At 33.5% G+C, this 15,040-nt stretch overlaps 1 long non-coding RNA gene across 1 annotated transcript; it reads left to right on the top strand.

Moving 5' to 3' along the window:
• Positions 1 to 9,837: 9,837 nt before the first annotated feature.
• LOC137640515 (uncharacterized) lies at positions 9,838 to 14,537 on the top strand. Its single transcript, XR_011044378.1, has 2 exons — positions 9,838 to 9,927; positions 13,925 to 14,537. It is a non-coding gene; the product is annotated as an uncharacterized lncRNA (long non-coding RNA).
• Positions 14,538 to 15,040: the final 503 nt, after the last annotated feature.

The raw sequence follows: 15,040 nt of genomic DNA, 5'->3' as shown, positions 1-15,040 counted from the left end.
TAATATCACTCCTTAACGTCAATATATCCGTTTTTTAAAAGGTAAATGCCTGGCAACATTTATTCCAGGATTTTTACCGTTTTTTACGGCAAATTTTCAACAGTGTAGTGTGACGGGCCGAGAGAAGGTTGTGACTCAAAGGCAGGTTGAAAGCAACTGAGTAAATTTATTATAGAACACTCTCCTTTATATACAAAAGCTCAAAGCAACAAGAAATTTCATGTTTGAAAAACAGCCACTGTTACAGAGGAAAAAAGCAGACATGTTTAATCTGGTTCATTTTAGTGCGAGGGAAGAGCGAAGATACAAGCATAATATATACACAAAATGAACTATGTACGATCGTGCGACACACAGTTGGTACAGTAGCCTAATCTGATCGAGGATCTTGTGATATCAATGAGGGGCATCACTCCCTGCAAAAGCAAACCCAACACTCCAATCTATCTTGCTGACAAGTCTCTTCAGCACAAACTTTCCCCTTTATTTATTTTGACAAATTGGACTCATGAACATAAAGGATATTCAAACTCATTCTTGCCCTTAAACCTATATATTTCTAAACTAATAGTATACGTAAAGCACCGAAAACTGAATTAAGACTAACATACAAAAACATGCAAATATAGTCTAATATGGTTCATTGTATTCTTATATATATATATATATATATATATATATATATATATATATATATATATATATATATATATACATACACAGTCACCCAAACTAAACTGGAACATCTAAAAGAGCACTTCACCACAGTCGTGGGCCAACGGTGAATTCTGCTGCCTCGGAGAAAGATTGATTGATTGATTGATTGATTAGGAGTTATCGGGAATCCTTATCAGAGAAAGAATGCAAACATTATGGATAGGAGTACAGAAACTGATTCATTGCAGAGAAAGTGCTGGAGCATCGAGACCACTATTTGTCATAAGGAAAAGCGGCGCTCATAATAGAATCAAGTCCGAGATCAATGCAGATGCAAACCTAATTTTTGAGGGAGCGTGTAAGCTTTACAAATTAGTGTGCTTTGAAAAAGGCATGGCCTTCCTAAAGAATTGATGACGTGAATCTGAATGCAAAAAATAGAATCGTAACCTTCAAATAAAACGTGGAGGCCATGTAAGATCGGTTATGAAGTTCTGTGAAGCCTTGTGAAAAACTATTTGTGTATTAAAAATTGATCTTAAATTTTCATCTTTATATATCATCACCAGCTGTTACTAGTCACTGCAGAACAATGGCCTCAGACATTTCCTTCCACCTGCGTCTCTTTATGGTCTTTCTATGCAAGTTTATACCCGCAAATTTTCGTAGTTCGTCCACCCATCGTCTTCTCTTCCTTCTCTTGCCTCTTTAGTAATCTCTAGGAGCCCATTCTCTTCTTCTTAATGTCCATACGTTATATATCATACTCATTATATATCCTACCCATGTCCAATTATTTTTCTTACATAGTGTTTGAATATCCTCTACTTTAGTTTGCTCTCGTATCCATGTTACTCTTGTTCTGTCTCTTAGCGTTAACCCCATCATTATTCTTTCCCTAGCTCTTTGAGTTGTTACTAGAATATGTTCTAAGGCTTAAGTAAGGCTCCAAGTTTCTGATGCATAAGTTAATACTGGTACGACTATCTAATTAAATACTTTTCTATTTAGAGAAAGGGACATATATATATATATATATATATATATATATATATTATATATATATATATATATATATATATATATATATATATATATATATATATATATTTGTATATATGTGCGTGTTGAATATTAATGATGGTAAATACACCTGTATGCATTCATGAAAGAGAACAACATAATATTTCGGTGCTGGGGGAATGAAAGCCATATTTTGGTGAACAAAACATGAATTTCATTGAGATATGACAGCACTTAATCAAGGAGGGCCATTATCCCTCTTGACTTTGCAACGTAAGGGGTAGGTTTCTAGTTAAATATGATGTTACACTTAAAGAATATAATTTTAACCTGAAATGGGTTAAAAACACGTTAGAAGTAACGTCATCATCATCATCATCATCATCTCCTCCTACGCCTATTGACGCAAAGTGCCTTTGTTAGATTTCGCCAGTTGTCTCTATCTTAAACTTTTAAATTAATACTTCGCAATTCATCATCTCCTACTTCACGCTTCATAGTCCTCAACCGTGTATGCATGGGTCTTCCAACTCTTCTAGTGCCTTGAGGAGCCCAGTTGAAAGTTTGATGAACTAATCTCTCTTGGGGAGTGCGAAGAGCATGACCACACCGTCTCCATCTACCCCTCACCCTGATCTCATCCACATATGGCACTCGAGTAATCTCTCTTATAGTTTCATTTCTAAGTAACCTATCAAATATTAATTTTGATCCGTCTGCATTTACAAAATATAAGCATAATTTTAATCACCAGCAATATTTTGTTGACTAGCTAGACAGCCAATAGTTATATTTAGTTCTCTTTAAAATAATGTTAATTTCTTTGTTAAGAACCGAAATGTGAAACAAATGTTATTTTTGCTTATGTTAATTTTTTGATAAGTAGCATAAAAAATGAACCACGATCAAAATTTAATGCCTGTACCTTTATTCAAATGATTTTGTAACTACAGATGATAATTTCAAGTTGATTTTGTCCGACTCATTTCAGATTTAGCATTATGGGTAAACATGAGACATTAATTAAGGAGTGTTGTTATGGTGTTGCTGACTTCTGTTGAATGAGATTAATCTCTCTCTCTCTCTCTCTCTCTCTCTCTCTCTCTCTCTCTCTCTCTCTCTCTCTGCGATTTCGCATTATCACTGACGTCTTCTGGTTATTCTCTGGTAAATAAATCATTCATTGATTTCTAAATCATAGCTTATGTAACTGACATACATATATTTTGGCTACTGCTACATGAACTTCAAAGATATATATATATATATATATATATATATATATATATATATATATATATATACTGTATATATAAATATACATATATATATATATATATATATATATATATATATATATATATATATATATATATATAGATAGATATGTATGTATATATATACACATATATATATATATATATATATATATATATATATATATATATATTCATATGTGTGTGTATGTGCGTGTGTATTTTTACTTATATATAGACAGTATATGCAGCATATGTATCCTCTGCAGATATCTAGTTTAAGCCTACTATCCGGATCCATTGCATATATCCCTGTTTTAAGCCTGCTATCCCCAGTCAGAAGATATAGAGATGTGCTTTGTCATTTCGGTATCTCTTAAGCTTAAGATCGATTTAATACCCTATATTAACTTCAGAAGGATTACGGTGCTCCTGAACATTTCCTCTCCATTTAGGGTATAATGATGAACTGCTTTTATTTTCCCATTATTAATTTTCTATACAGAAGAGGTTACACACAAATGCACACACAGATGACAGAGTTCTTCCACTATCTTGGGGTAGAGTTCTCTTGCTTGTGGGTACACGCAGGCACACTATTCTATGTAATTCCTCTTCCTCTTGTTTTTATTAAAGTTTTTATAGTGTATAAAGGAAATATATATATTTTAATGTTGTTACTGTTTCCTTTCCTGACTGGGCTATTTTCCCTGTTGGAGCCCCTGGGCTTATAGCATCCTGCTTTTGCAACTAGGGTTGTAGCTTAGAAAGTAGTAGTATTATTAATAATAATAATAATGATAACAGTTGATCATGGGAGGAATTGCAAAAGATGATAAAAGATTTGAATAGAGAAAGCAGAAATGTTGGACTGAAAATGAATATGAATAAAACTATGATAATGTTTAATGAAAATGGAGTGAGACAACAAATATGGGTAATGGACGAATATACGTGCTTAGGACAAACAGTGAGAGTTTCCCCAGGACATGAGACCGAAAATGAAAAGAAGGATAAGCAAGAGACTGAGAGCTTTTTGTAAACAAAAGGAGATTATAAAAAGTAAGAGGCCACTTTCTCTAAAAAGAAAAGTATTTAATCAGATGGTTCTAGTATACTACCAGTATTAACTTATACATAAAAAACTTGGAGTCTTAATAAAGCCTTTAGAACATAAGTTAGTCACAACTCAAAAAGCTATGGAAAGAATAATGATGGAAATAACACTAAGAAAAGAAAAAAGTGCAACATGAATACGAGGGCAAACTAAAGTAGAGGATATTCTAACTAGTAAGAAAAAGAAATGAATGCAGGTAAGACATATAATGAGATGGACAAAATGAATAACAGAATGAATCTCTAGAAATTTAAACGAAGTAGGGAAAGGACGAGAAGACGATGGCTTGGCGAGCTAAGAAAATCTGTGTGTATAGACTGGCTTATAAAGACTATAAATAGACGAGAATATAAGGACATAACTGAGACCTTTGTCCTGTAGTGGATTAGCAACGGTTGATAGTGATGATACTTTAATATATATATATATATATATATATATATATATATATATATATATATATATATATATATATATATATATATATTATATATATATATATATATATTTATATGTGTGTGTGTGTGTGTGTGTGTGTATATATATCCTTCGTTGGACAATTTATGTTAAAGAACCTGGCAATGTTTACGGTGTTCAGATTTTTTTAACATTTCTTTTATTAAACATATATATTTTTCAGGAATACTAAAAAGTTATCGGTATTTTATTCCATCTATTATTTAAAACCCGAGAGATGTTTCTTCACCTTAGGAAAGAATTATATATAACATTTTGTGATCCAGAAATGGTGTCAAAAATCATAAGTTATATCGCATACCTAGCGATCTCATATTTTTGCTAACATATCTACACTATATAAATTACAATGTTGAAAACAACATTGTAATTTCCGTCCTCCTGAAGACACTGCATAGCCGTCAGCTGTGAAATATAAATGGAAGAGACATGCATAACCATTTTTTGATCTTCTGAGAAATACTTGAAAAAAAATGTATATATAGATTCCTAACATGAAAAGCACAGACGAGGACATTGTGTTCACACACACAAACACAAATATACACAATATATAAACATATATTGAGAATGACAAACAATATGTGCACTTTAAGAATAACAGAATGGCTCCCTAGAGATTGCAAGAGGAAGAGGGGAAGGAAGAGAAGACGATGCATTGACGAACTATGAAAGTTTGCGGGTGTGAACTGGTAATGAAAGACCATAAACAGACGCAAGTGGAAGGATATGTCTGAGGCTTTTGTTCTACAGTGTACTAGCAATGCCATATATATATATATATATATATATATATATATATATATATATATATGTGTGTGTGTGTGCATATATATATATATATATATATATATATATATATATATATATATATATATATATATATATATATATATATGCGTAAAAATCACAGGAAAACGTGATGCTCAGATGCAGAAGAACCAATATATATATATATATATATATATATATATATATATATATATATATATATATATATATATATAAAGTAACAAGATGTGGAGACAGCTGGTAGGAAGCAGCGATTAAATTTTAAAAGATTAAAACTTTTTAGTTAAATTTTAACCCTTGCTCCTTTTTCAAAAGATTTGTGCAACTTTACATCTTGAACTTCAAAAGTTCAAACTTGCAACCAATGTTTATATGTTGAACAGGCTTACATAAGTCTTTTTATAGTTTACATATGAAATATCTGTTTTGATGTTATTACGGTTTTTAAAATAGTTTATCTAATTGTTCAATACTTCTTAAATCTTTTATTTGTTTCTTTATTTACTTTCCTCATTGGGCTATTTTCCCCGTTGGAGCACTTGGGTTTATAGAATCCTGCTTTTCCAATTAGGGTTGTAGCTTTGCAAGTAATGATGATAATAATAATAATAGTTATTATTATCATTATTATCATTATTATTATTATTATTATTATTATTATTATTATTACAATAATAATAATAATAATAATAATAATAATAATAATAATAATAATAATTATAATAAAATACTGTAGATGGCTTCAACCTGGCCCCTTATCCGAAGAGCGTTTTAACTCTATCTGGAAAGCGAGATAGAAGGTTATAAGAGTCAAGAAAACATACATATGGCAACAGTAGAAAATGTTTTACGGCGTCCTGACCACACAGCCAAGGGTTGTTACATATTTTCATCTTTTACTTTAGTTCTCTTTCGACTAAGCTATCCAACGCCATAAATCTTCTTATGCTCCAAAATAAGCTTCTTATCATGAAAAGGAGTTTTAAGCGCCAATTCTTGGAAAGTTTTAGAAGAAACATTTCGGTATTTTCTTTCCTCACTGGGTTATTTTCACTATTGGGGTCCTTGGGCTTATAGCCTCCTCCTTTTCCAACTAGGGTTGTAGTATAGCTAGTAATAATAATAATAATAATAATAATAATAATAATAACAACAACAACAACAACAACATCAATAGAATTTAATCATCTAATGTAAGCAAAAAATTTATAAGCTCTTGAATTGACTTCAGAACTGTGCAATATGAAATTTCAGAAGTAATTTACTCACCAAAATAAATCAACTAATATTTCTACAAAATTAAAATCTGTTCTCAATAAAATACCAGAAAAGAGACGTAGATACACCTGTTTGTAGCAATAGTACCAGTGGGAAACATCTTTGCCAGATATTTTTATGATCGAAAAGAAAGCAAATTCACCATTTTTGTTGTTTTACATTTTGTTTTCCTTTTCTCATAGGTATTAAATCAAATGATAATGAAAAATAAACATGACTAATTTCGGTGCTGTCCGTTTTACCGAGGTAAAATCGTAAAATCAATGATGAAAACACAAATTTATACAAATTTGTAATATATTGTAGGCCTATAGAACACATCCCAATATTCTAAAAGCAGAGTTGAAACTCAACCATAGCAAAGAGTTAGAACTCAGCCATAGAACTAAAAACCCCATATTTACCCGAAATATATTCATGTTCTCAACAAATACGTTGTTAGCTCACTATAAGCCAGATTATAGATATTAATTCTCTGTGAAGAGTGCCTTGTTACATAACACGAACGAATTTATTTATGTGTTAGCTACTGTTCAAAACGAAATTCCCGTTTTCTGTCAAATAATAGTCACAGAAAACTAGAATTTTAACAGTAACAAAAGAAAAAGAAATATATGAGCCGATCACGTAGCTGTAGTTCATATTCTACAAACATATCACACTGATGGATATCTTATTTTATAAATATTTTATAACGCAGTATCGATATTATTTTATCTGCAATAATTAATAATGATTAATTACATGCATATTAACAGATGGCGGATTAAAATTCGAATTTATTTCCGTGTTGTATTATGACACCTGATATTTCTTTCTTGTCACCTATTGGGTTATACTTTATTGTAGCACAATATTAGTAAAGTGGTTCTCCTGTCCAAACTTATATTTCCTCTTTTCTATGTCCCATTTTTCTGAATCATTGGTACTGGTACCTATTTCAAACTCCAATCACATCTGTTTTTACTGACGTGTGACTTTCCCTTAGCCAATCTTCTACCTCCACAGTTCCTACACATTTGAAACGTCTTTGATACGTATTTAAGAAAGATGTCCACATTGATTGCATCCAAAACACGTGAACATTTCTCTTTACGAATTGCTTTTGTTGTGTTTAAATGTATTTTGAACGGTTTTGACGCCGTTAATCGTCGGAAATACATATTTTTCAAGTTTTATGGACGGGTTAAACTAGGAGATACGAGTAGTTTTATATTTTTCGACCGTTATACATCGTGGAGTTACTACAGAATAACATAGTCACTTCAGTGATATAAAGTTATTTAATGTGTAGTCACTTCAATGAATATAAAGCTTTTTTTACTGGTGAAATCGTAGTGCGTTATAAAAAGTGATATAAAACAAATTTCATGAAAATTATTCTATAATCACTTCACAATGAATGGAAAAAAGATGTTAGTTGTTTAAAGGGAAATACAATAGAAAATAAAACAAACTTTTGAAGAAAAAAAAATATATTCTGTAATCAGCAGTAAAACAAATAAACAAATAAATGGGGGACTTTGGAGGTTACGTTCATGAAGCAAGGTTGGATAAACTTAAGCCAGATACTTGCACACTTAATTATTAATATCCATTGAATAATAGTGTATTGGAAACCAATTATTCTAACCAGGCAATCGAGGATGATTTTTAAACACCAGCTGGCTAAAATTCCAATGAAAAGAGACTACAGAAATTCTGGATCTGGTGAAGGTCCGTGATTAATTTAGCCTCATGGCTAGTATAGTGGTAACGTGTTTGCCTAGTATTTGCATGGCAGCAGATCGATCCCAACCCGCGACCGTGATTTTAAGCTGTTTACTAGGGAGGCTACTGCTGCGGTTGGACACCACAGTGGGGGTTTGGGCTTGTCAGGCTGACGTTCTGGTGAGTATCTATTCTGGTGAAACTGGAACTGAATCAGACACCATTACCTTTACCTTTAAAAATTTCTTATCTAAAATTTGAAGGGCGGTTTTCCTGGTCCCATCACACAAAAACTCTGTATTCTACAGGACTACAAGATCTGTTTGTGGTATACAGTACAGCCTAAGGTATTTGAAGTATCAAAGAAAGTATTCTGTGTTTATTGTCAAATCCACATTGTTGAAGCACTTTGAAAACAAGAAAGTCTTCAACTTCTTGAAAGCTTTAATATCAGCCGTCTTTCGGATGCCTGGTGGAAGCTTGTATATGTCTTGGGCCACACATGTGAAAGCTCTAGAATGTATACTGTTAAAAAATCGTAATTTTAATCGGAAATTATCCTTAAAAATATACTGTTCTCAACCGTATTTCAATAAAATACAGGCGACTATAATTTTACCCTACTTTGCTATTATCTTTTATGGGTTGGTGACTGTAATATCACTACTTTACGTCAATATATCCGTTTTTAAAACGGCAAATGCCTGGCAACATTTATTCCAGGATTTTTACCGTGTTACGGCAAATTTTTCAAGTGTACAGTGAGGTGCATCTTGGCTCCAATAACTTGAAACCATCTGTAACTATTTACACGTCGACACGATGTGTATCAATTCTCTATAATTATCATTCTTAATTCATTTCGTAAACCTATATAATTTAAAGATAATATCTCTATCATCGTTAATCCATACGATTTGACAACACCTTTACAGTAAGAACGCGTTTTTTAAATCATATTCTTAGAATAATACAGCTACTATAATACATTTGTGAGTACCTGATTATTTCAATATTTCAAATTAATAACATTACAGATGTTTTGTAATATTTCCTCCTCGTATTTTCACTTTGATCCAAGCATCGAAACAATGGTTTTAACATGGATGTAACTTGGTATACCATGGATTATCATGAAGGATGTTATGTGGCTAGAAAAAAAGGATATTGCTATATTAATTCTCTCTCTCTCTCTCTCTCTCTCTCTCTCTCTCTCTCTCTCTCTCTCTCTCTCTCTCTCTCTCTCTCTCTCTCTCTCTCTCTCTCTCTTTGATTTTTCTTTTTTTAGTCAAAGTATATTCAAGTATGATTATTGCATATTTTATCTACGCAGTGACTAATCTTGCAACGTTAAGTTTTATGAAATTGTAAATCGATAGAAATTTGTGACTTTACAGCGGTCATGAAAGACGAGTGGTTTTGATTTTTTAGTGTAGATGGCGCCACTGCTTATACAAGGACGCTAAAACAGAACTTCAACTGTAGATGTCTTCTTCGTTGTTTTATCATCCTTGTTACGTCTGAGGTGAAGGCAAGACTGAAGACATGCTTAATTGCTAAGTTTAGTTAGCTGTTGAAGTGGCGTTGGCGAAGACGTTAGACGATAAACCTGAAACGGTGAGTGGTATATACTTTATAAGATTCGTGATGTCTTGTCTAGTTTGTGAGGTCTTGTGTTAATGGTGAAGAGTAAATACTAGAATCGGTCATAGTTTTGATCTCTAAATCAGTCAAATGTTTGGTTTAGATCGTATATCTTTTTCCGCCAGTTTGAAAGACTTAGCCTGGCAATACAGAGTGGTTCGGCATTCTATTTCTAAAGTCCTTTCTGATCTGAGTAGTTTGTAAGTAACAAGGTTGTCCTTGCGAATTTTTTTTCTTTTTTAGTTTGATTGCTAGCCAAAATTAAATTCGCAATTAGAAATGGGAAAGTGTTGGCTAGTTTATTTTTTTTGTTTAATGGGGGCTGGGGCATAATTTGCTTATTAGTCTATTTATATGCGACTTTCTCTCATCCTTTGTATACACTTGAGACAAGGGGAATTACTGAGCATTCGTTTTTTCCTTGGATTGCGGAGCTTTCTGTGCATTTACAATGACCTATGTAAAGTGTTAAGTGTTTTTTTTTTTTTTTTTTCTTTTTTTTTTTTTTTTTCAACCAATTAACAGCTTAATATTACTCAAAAGTTCTAGGAGGTTGTTCTAGAACAGCTACCTTTGTCATCATTCAAGTTAACCACCATCTCGTAAAGATGTCTGGAAGGGTGAACTTAAGGGAAGTACATTAATTTATTTCGAAATTAGTGTAATTTAAGTTTGTCGGCAATTGATTATGATGGAAATTCTCTAAGTTCAGTGTAAACCTGTTACTCGTGTGAAATTAAAGCATAACTGCGAAATAAGGCCTCAAAGGTCCGATCTGACTGTATTTTCAGGGAAGGCTAGCACATTTTCTACTGCAAAACTTTTGTAATGAGAGCCAAGAAAACGAATAGGGAGACTGTCAATCATAAAGTAAGCTATTAGTAGATTTACTTTATCATAATGAAGTATTTATTTGTTTTACTTACTCATAATCTAAGGATATACTTGTTATTTACTTGTTATTTACTTTAGTTTGTGACCCGGGAAGGGGGTGTCCGGCTATGGTTTGTGACCTGGGAAGGGGGTCCAGGGGGCTTGCCCCCGGCCAGGGGTTGTGACCTGTGAAGTGGGGTCCGGGGGGATTGCCCCCCGGCTAGGGGTTGTGACCTGTGAAGTGGGGTCCGGGGGGATTGCCCCCCGGCTAGGGGTTGTGACCTGGGAACTACTAGGTTAGGTTAGGTGGGTTTGTTAGGTTCTGTACCCTTTAACAAATCTCAAAAGTTGAATAATCACGTTTTGGCGTATTTTCAACCATTTGCATGAACCGTATATTTTTCCAACTGTTTTTTTGGCTTTATTTTCCATTTCGGACCATTATTATTGCTGCAAATCGCAATTTTTTTCTCCACCAAAGAAACAAGTTTCCCACTGGGGTCTCCCATAATTGTCTTTACATAAGGGGGTCCAAAAACTCATGAACGGGTGGTTTGCCCCGGTAATCATGGTCAGAAATGCATAAAACACAAGATAGCGAGTAGGAAAACTATGGTTCATGTATTTGGCTAGAAATTAAAAGTATCTTTTATTTACCACGCTCCCTTTATGGCCATCTGGCGAAAGGTATGTTGGGGTCCCATTTTAAGACAAAAAGATTCTTATATTGTAACATTTTCTATTTGGTCTACTGCTGGGAACTTTAAGGTTAGGATAGGTGGATGTATTTAGTGAGTCTTGATTTTGGGTTAATTTACGAATCGAATTTAATACTTATTAATTTTTTCGATCACCTAACGTTCCAAGTTTCAACCTGTCACTTGGGAAGTAGTCTAGGTTAACGGTTTTATTTATGGTGGAAATGTTAAATTCTAATTAACACTGTATTTAGATTTTTCTACAGGTAATTTTGTTCTAAAATTTCATTGTTTGTGCAGTCTGCTTTGCTTCAGGATTATTATAAAAGTTAAGCAGTTTCTAGATTTTTTAAGGTACAACCCTTAAAACAGGATGCTATAAGCGTAAGGGCTCCAACAGGAAAAATAGCCCAGAGGAAAGGAAACTAGTAAAATTAAAACATTTTAAGAACAATAACAAAGTAAATGTCCTATATAAACCATTAATTTTAAAGAAAAATAGGATCTAATAGTTTACCAGTGTACCGTCAAACAAGAACTCTAACCCAAGACAGTGGATGACAATAATAGAGGTTATGGCACTACCCAAGACTAAGAACAATTTGATTTATGAGTCTCCTAGAAGAGCTACAAACCATAGCTCGTCTCTTCTACCCTTACTAAGAGAAAGTAGGCACTGCACAAATTAGTTCTGTAGTTAACGCCTTTGGTAAACTAAATTTTTGCTAAATATACTTAAATGCTAGCGACTGGAAGTCTCTATAAGAAACGGACGAGTGCTGGCTTTAGTGTTCTGTTCAATAGGGGTTTGGCATAACTTAGTATCGGTCGATTAAAATGTGGAAGTGTTTTTCCATTAAAGTCCCTTGTTTACATCTAGTCTCATGGGTCAGAAGGGGACTTATTGCGCATGCAATATTCCCTTGGTTTACAATGATGCATTTGTCATGTGGTTTTTTTTTAACAAAGCTTATAAGTACTTCATAAGTTCCCGGATGATTTACAACAGCCATTTTGTTTCAATCGCTTCAGTTCAACTGAACCACAGTCTCATTGTCTCCAAGAGGAAACCTAAGGGAAGTACATAAATCTATTTCGAAATAGCGTAATTTCATTTGACTGCAATTATGATGTAAATGCTCTCCATTCAGTGTATTGGTATTGTTACTGTGAAATTAAGATAACCACTGAATTCCTCAAAGATCCAATTTTGACTTTTTCGGGAAGACTAGTACCTTTTTACTGCAAAGCTGCTGTAAAGATTGCCAAGACAAAACAGATTATTTTTATTTATTTTTCCATAATGTAAGGATTTGTTTGATACTGTCATAATGTAAGGATTTGTGATTTACAGTAACTTGGGAAGGGGGTGAAGAGTCCGGCTAGCAGTTGACTTTTGGGAAAGTTTGTGTCCTGGGAATGGGGTTCCTGGGGGCTTGCCCCCTGGTTAGTGGTTGTGACCTGGGAACTAGTAGATTAGTTGGGTTTGTTAGGTCCTGTTCCATTTTATGAATTATTGAATTTCTCAAGTGATAATCACGTATTGGCCTGTTTTTAATCATTTACATGAACCATATATTTTTCAAAGCCATCTTGTTTATTTTGCATTTGACCATTATTATTGCTGCAAATTCCTTTTCAAATTTCCCTACTCAAAAATCCAAGTTTTCCACGGGGTACCCAGAATTTTTTTCATATAAGGGGATCCAAAAACTCGTGACCGGTTAGTTTGCGCCAATAATGGTCAGAAATGCATAAAACAAAAGATACCAAGTAGGGAAATTATATGGTTCATGTATTTGGCTAGAAATATAAGTATTGTACATTTACCAAATTTTGTTACCCCTTATTCGAATAAGGGGAAATTCTTCCAGTTCCCTCCTTGTCAATGGGAATATGCTAAAATTATCCCAAGGTATTACTGTTACTTTCTCTTAAAATTAATAAATTACCCAGTCCCACCTAGCCTTCTCCATATGGTATTACGCAACTAACAGTAGAATTGCATGATCTCTCATTACAGATGTCATTACCAATGACAGGACTAAATGGTGGGTATCAGTGTTGACAAAGTGGTAAAATTTTGAGCGGATTACTGGGCTTCAGAGGTAGCTAAATTATCCATTAGTATTTTTAGAATCACTTTGATAAAATGTTAGTTAAGACCCAACACTGACATTGATTCTGTAAATCTGTATTAGCTCAGAATTTACTCAATTCAGTGCTTGCCTTTAAGACAAAAATCCAACATTGGAGGAGTTACATTAAATAAATAGTTCTTTCTCTCTAAACATTGACTAATAGATTCTAAACTTTTGAAAATATCAATGATAGTTCATTTTCAGTAAAATTTTATACCAATGTTCTCTTTGGATTAATTTTAGTACTTTGGTTTACAGATGTGAATGCAAAGCTCGATGCCGGACCTTGACTGTTTTTGAGCCAGCTGTCAGGCCGGCCGAATTCTTCAACGAGATATCTTGTACTCAGCTGAGTACATTAGATGAACACTACGTGTGCATCTTTACCTGCAGAAGAAAGTTCGGGGTTCACCGAAGAGCAGCTGATAGGAATCCCCAAACAGAAATAGTTTCTTCAGGACCTTGGCGGTAAAGTTTAAAGGATTACACAAGTGCAGTCCAGTTATCTAGGCTTGCAATGAAACCATCAGGGATCTTAGTGCTGCCCAAAATGGTCAAGCATTCGAAACTAATCGAATTTCAGGGAAAGAACAGACATCCAATCTTTATGTCCCTGTTGAAGACGGTCCTTCTTGCTGAACATGGCTCAACAGCTTTGGCGGCCACCAACGTGAGATCCTCATTCACATCTAGTCTTTCGTGGTATAACTTTAAAAATTCTTGTGAAGGGACGCGCAACCTGGTGGATCTTGGCGGCTTTTAGACGAAGTCAAATCTGAAGGAGTCAGTCTTATATACTATACTCCTAAACATCACCAGGTCTCTGGCAGTTCAACTTACAACATTGCCATCAGCAGCAGCAGTCGCATTCCGTACCGGAACTCGACACTTGCTTAGCTTTGAGCTCTCACGGCGGCAACTCGAAAACGCTTGTTCGAAAATATCTCCCATGGAGGCTTGCATAGACAATATATTAGTTTTGCCACCAAGTGAGCCAGTCATACTGGCGTTTCATCTAAATAGAAGATAGTTTTATGACTATTCTGTAAATTTTACAAAATTATAATGTATTATTAAACTACAATTTATAAATGTGGTAGAAAATTTCCTTCACTTGAGCAGTGCATAGATTTAGATTTATGCTTTGTGTAATTTTGTAATGCAAATACTTTGTAGTGTACAAACTTTTGTATGTCATGCTTAAGCATTTAAATTAATCTTTCAACTTTGAGAGGCATGTGAAATTGCTTTTGAAAATACACAAATCCAGAATAAGATGTATTTACCTTTGTAGTGGATTATGAATTTTAATGTAGAATTTTTCTATTTTTTGTGCTTAACCTTTGATTTACTACTTGGTTTGCAATGCTGATT

This window comes from Palaemon carinicauda, chromosome 5 (genome assembly GCF_036898095.1).
Source record: "Palaemon carinicauda isolate YSFRI2023 chromosome 5, ASM3689809v2, whole genome shotgun sequence".
NCBI classification, from domain to species: Eukaryota; Metazoa; Arthropoda; class Malacostraca; order Decapoda; family Palaemonidae; genus Palaemon; species Palaemon carinicauda.
This window is presented reverse-complemented; position numbering and strand designations above follow the sequence as displayed.